Genomic DNA, 6,000 nt, shown 5'->3' with positions numbered 1-6,000 from the left:
CTCTCCCCCCCCCCCCCCCTCTCTCTCTCTCCTGGAGAAAAGAGGGACACTCTCATGAATAAGCAGTGTTCACAGGGGTGTGCGCCGCGTGATTTCGCGCGGGACTGTTGGCGGTAGACCAGCCGGCGAGCGTTTATTTCGCGCTCGCCTTCGTCTCTCTTCCGTCCCGAGATCCACCGTCCTCCGCCGCGGCCGCCCTGCCGCCTGTCCTCCTACCTACCACCTCGCACCCCGCACCTGGCAACCGAGGATCCCCATACTCATTCCCGCCGCCGTCGCCGCGATGCCAATAACGAGGTTATCCCGCGCGACGCCGCCGCCGTTTCCGTAGAAACCCCTCGTCGCAGGGTGCTCTCCCACCAGGCAGTTACGGCGCGTCGACCAATCGGGTCCGGCTGGATGCTGATCGAGGGATGCAAAAGGCGGGGTCGAGCGCAGCGTGGGGATGAAAGCTCACCGCCGTGAGGCGGGGGTCGAAAAGCTGTCCGAAGTCACGTGTGTCCGTCGGCAGAAGCTACCTTCGTGCTCCTCGACGTCGTCGGCCCGGTTTTGCCGCGGCGGCACGGCTCGCGCCGCTTCCTCGGGGGCACGAAAACAACCGCGGCGGCTGATAACGATAACGAGCAACAGACGTGACCGAGACTTCTTCCCCCTTCTTTCCGGAGACCGCGAAGCCACGAAGGATTTCGCGCTTGGACGGAGAGCATTTGGCGCTTCGTTCGTCGCCAAGCTCGATGTCCCGCGCGTGTATCGGATTTGGACAACCATTCGGTTTTACCATCGTGCCTGTCTGTCAATGATACACGAGATGAATGTTGTGTCGGATGACATGACACGTTCTGTGTGATGTTCTTCTGAGAAACTCCATATCAGCGTGTACAACGGATCGAATACAGTGATAAACGTTGACTATCTTCTGAGACATTGGACATGTCAAATTCTCATCTTTATGCCATACGAACGTTACACGCTCGAACGTTAACTTGGATCACTTGGATGCAGTGAGCTGGATTGGTGATTGTGACGGACGATAAGAGCAGTGCATGTCGTATGTGTATATCATATCTCGAGTGTATATTATATACGAATTTATTATTGTTGATATTTCATACTTTCCACTGCGACGTGAAAACGCACATTGCGAATAAAAACTGTGTGCAATACTAGGAAGAATCGAGAATATTATAGGTACATAAAACGACATGAAACTCTCGCACATGAGATCCGAACGAACATTGGATATTTGACCGCTCACGTGGACGATGTGAATGGTATTCTGCGATATTTGTGAATGTGCGAGTTGTAGGTCAAATTTGATTTTTCCACAGTGCGACGAGAGGCTTGATTCATGAAGATGAAGCGACGGCCGATCGGGTATCCGCAGCCACCCGTTGTTCGGCACAAAGACGCTCCTGATGACAGTCATTGTATCGCCATAGATCGGTCCACCTCGTTCCCGTAAAAAAGAAACGAAAGCCACTTCTGGAAATCTGTGAGAGGTCTTCATCGGCGGTCAATAGGACCGCCGATTCTTCGGATGCATCTCATACATTATATATAAAATCTGCTCTGGGAGAAACAGGCAGCTGGATTCCCGATGGCCGTCGGGCCCGGAAGTGCTGCGATGGACCTCAGCACTACTTTGAGTAGTGCCTATCGATATAATCAGAACATGATGGAATATTACACTTGTAAGAGATATTCAACTCTACATGTATTTTTTAAATCTCGCTAGTATAGATGTTTTTTGAATGTTTTTTTTTATCTTCTTCTTTTATTCTGCTGATAACACACGAGAATAATCATCCGAATCTGTAGATCTAATATTAGATATATTTCAAATTTAATCATAATATTAAAATGTATTGCTATGGAAAAAACGATTTTATTAAAGTTATTCTAAAAATTTAATTAGATACAGACCCGAATGTAATTTGGTTAGACCATCAAAATAATTATGTAAGAATCTCAATGATGAGCAATGTTGAGCAAAAAATTTTGACATTCTAACAATCAATTATTTGAATATTCTACAATTATCTTGATAGTCCAACAAACAACAAAATTACTTTCATATCTAGTTAAATTTTTAGGTATTTCAGCAAAACGTCTTTTCTGTATATAATATTATTCCCAATTGCTGCTCGTTTGCTTTTAATAATGACAATCGAACAGCAATTTATTTTTTGAATTTGTCATCTCGGGAATTTTAATATTGTTCCCTTCAATATTATTAGATACCTTATTCAATTTTTCTTAATCATTATCTTGTTAGACTATTAATAATATTGCGATATATGTATATTTAATAATATCGGATGTAAAATCGCCATGTTTCTATTTGTTCATCAATTCTCAGCTGACTTTAATAAATATTTGCGGTAAGCCACAATGATAGTGGCACGATTTTAATAGATATCCAGATATAAATGGATCTAACCTTGGATCGGAGACTTTTTCTTCATATGAGAAGTTTTTCCATTGCTTTCAGTTTAGCGCTTATTCTTTATATTGTGTATTTCTTCTAGCGCGATTCAAAACTGTGTATAAGTTCGATATAGATGCAATTGTTAGCGGAATAACTAATGCAAAAAGTATCGCGAAACACGACGTTCTCACGTGGAAAACGATTCTCTCGGGATCACACGATTTCTCTTGCGGAGTTCGCCGACGGACCGATTAAATAGAGCAAACAAGATGAGAGAATCGGAAAAGACTCGCAAATCCGATATTCTGTAGGTAAATGAGAGTGTGAAAACAAGAAATTCAATGGCCTTCGATCACTAACTGAGCCGTAGCGGTACCGGTACCGACGAAAAACTAAACCGCAATCATTGTAGCCGACGATTTGCGTAGGAGCTATTCGCAAAGACCTCGAAACTCTCTCTTCCCTTGAAGATTTATAAAAAAAAAAGTGTGCATCCGATAGTTTCTATAATAATCGGCTTGATTCCTCTTTGTAAAACATTATTAACCAAATGATAATAATTTGTTTATAAAGAAATGAGAGAGAGAGAAATATGTAATGTAGTTTTGTGCAGAATACGCAGATTATTATGTGAAAATAACGAGTTCTGATCCGTAAACATTTCCACTCAATCAGTAGTCCGGTCATATTAATTATACGAACGTCACTTTAAAGTTGCAGTAATTAAAATCATCGTACATTGTGTTCATGAGCGCAGCTGATCCGTAAATGTAATAGAACATTAATAACTATGCAATATTAACAGGAATGATGGCAATCACTGACAACCAGCCACGTGTTGTAAAATCATCTCTAACGAGCCGTGTGCTTTTTCACATAACTTTAGAAATTCAAGAGTATAAAAATTTGTGTTCATTATGTATATTATCTTGTATGATAATTACGTTGTGTCATTATTTGTTACATAGTCTACCAATAAGAAAATGTAATTAAATCTTTACTATCAATGATATCGGATATACTTTTTAATTAAACCGTTCTGATTACAATAGCAAAATTCTAAGGCAGCGCCTGCTATACCAAATGAATTACATTTCTGCACGTATTTTTCCAACCAACAGATAATAAAGTCCGTCATATTCAGGCGTGTCGGCAATACATAACGCCAAGGCGTAACGTAATACGGGAACAAAGCAGCGCGATGTTGGAGAAATATCGAGTGACTGTACAGGAATCTATATCAAAGTTCTTGGCTTCCAATATACACACCGAGCCACCGATCGTGTATCACCAAGGCTCATTTTATTGGCTCTGGAGCTTTCCAGGACCAGTCCTCGATTCCTAGCACATACAAATGAAACGGAAGCTGTGCAAGTTTTCTTCATATGTGTGTAATCAAAATTTTCCATGTACAAAGTTTAGATTCTCTTAATAGACATATCTGAATCCGAAAGTATTAATCTATATATTTCGTAAAATTGATAAGTTACAATTATCATCATTGCATTATGAATAATTTTATTCATTTAAAAATGTAAACATATTTTTTTCTAACCGTTATGAAGGTTTTTTTTTATGAGGTCTGAGAAATAAAAAAACAGAAATCGGATTGCCATTTCAATTCAGACGATGAGATTTCAAGGATATCGTTAGCACGACAGTAGCCATTGAGACATGGGCACGTCCGTAATGAGAATGTAATGGCGACTCGACCGATGGGGATCGCATTTGTCCGGAAGTAGTCCGCAGCAGCTCGGCGCACAGCCAGGTCATCTTATTTTGCATCGACGTTTTTATATCCGCGGCTCGAATCGCTTAGGATTGATTAGGAAATTGGCTTTCTCTCTTCGATTGTCAATTGAAACGATAATGATAAAATCATAAATTCGATTTTATGGAACTTGAATGTAGCTCGACGAAATTACGTGCGAATCGTTGATTGACGGTCGTGAGCGCATCCTATCAAGTGATGCTTCATTGAATAAGAGACTTATATTGAAACACTTCGAAGCAGATAAAATGAAAAGTAACGCATATGATCGATCTTCTTCGGGATAGTCAAAATCATAAGCTGCTTTGATTTTTTGTTTATCATGTTAGCTTTCAGTAAATCTCGCAATTTTTTATGTAATATCGGATATAAAGGAAAAATTATTGCGGGATATAGACAATATAGAGAAATGCAATTACGTGGGACGAGATGCTGCATCTCTCGATTCGACGTATCCCAGAAGTACGGAACGGTGGCAATAAGCTTCAGTAATACAGTAGCCAGTTCCAGCGACGGTAGCAAAACCCGTAGCATTAGCAATAGTAGTAGCGGTAGCTAGTCGATTCGGGGGTGGTCCAGGCTGGACTCAGAGCCCTCGTATAGCTGTGGTCAGCAGGCGTGACGGCGTGTGTGCGTGTAGGGTAGTCATGGTGCTTTTGCCCTAGCAATGCCACCATGATCCCAACGACTATCCCCCTGACTACCGGCCGCGCCACAGGGATGCGACCATAAACGCGAGAGCGAATTGATTTGCGACCGGAAAGCGCGTATCGTTTCCAGTAATGATCGCGGAGACCTCATTGTCTTCGTGCGACGGCGAGATCATCGAGTGAGCGATACGATATACGGTCAAACGGCAAAAAAACGTCGTGGTTCACGCCTCATAGATCGCGGTGTTACTGTAATTACGAAACCCCTCGAATGGAAATACGAACGCGCGAGCGATGTCGATAGCGATGACTCGTTGTCGTACGTTTAATTCATTCCTTCAAATTAGCTTTATAACGAATGGAGGAAATGTCGAAATCGTAGAGCATAATTGTAATTGGAAAGCTTGAGTGTATAAATAAAATAATTCTTAGGAATAATATAATATTTCTAGTAACAAATCTAGGAATTATTTTATTTATAACGAATAAAAATAATTCCTAGATTGATCACTTGCTCATTCCAACAGGAATGTATTAATTGGAATAATTTAAATAAAAAAAGTAAAGAGTATTCAGCCCGATTGTTATAAGAGCTAGTTAATTTAATTCTGAAGGTTCTTCGAAAACAACGGTGATCATCGAATCATCGGTGCATTGGCACGAACAGAGAAACATATGTCGCGACGCAGAACCCTCCATTACGATATTGGCTCCAACTTATCGCATTAGGCAGCTTTAACGCGCGAAAATGAAGCCTGCGAATGCGGCGCTATAGAACAGACACGAGTGGCAGCGGGGTGTAAACTAATAATAATGAATGCTCTCGCAACATTGACCCTGGAATATTTCTCGATGCTGCGAAAATGATTAACTAGCAGAAATATTAAAGTTCGCGTTATGTTTCCGACGCATTCTATCGTCGCGTGCTTCATTATGTCACTATATGACTATCAGATATCACAGATTTATACCTATGTCTATAAATAAAAAAGTATGTTAAATATACAAGTAAATGTGCAATAAATCATTACTTTTAAAACTACTAAAGCGTGAGAGACAAGTCGCTCTCTCAGAAAGTCTCGTCGACGAACGGTACGACATTCTTTCACGGAATCTGTCAAGTGGAATAATTCCGTGGCGATAGGTCGCTC

At 41.2% G+C, this 6,000-nt stretch overlaps 1 protein-coding gene across 1 annotated transcript in view; it reads left to right on the top strand.

Moving 5' to 3' along the window:
- Positions 1-6,000, top strand: part of LOC108689589 — a 106,706-nt gene that overhangs the window by 71,091 nt on the left and 29,615 nt on the right. The gene's annotated exons all lie outside the window — the stretch shown is intronic.

The sequence above is a fragment of the Atta colombica genome, unplaced genomic scaffold (genome assembly GCF_001594045.1).
Source record: "Atta colombica isolate Treedump-2 unplaced genomic scaffold, Acol1.0 scaffold27, whole genome shotgun sequence".
In the NCBI taxonomy this organism is placed as follows: Eukaryota; Metazoa; Arthropoda; class Insecta; order Hymenoptera; family Formicidae; genus Atta; species Atta colombica.
The sequence above is the reverse complement of the archived record's forward strand: the minus strand, read 5'-3'. Positions and strand labels throughout refer to the sequence as shown.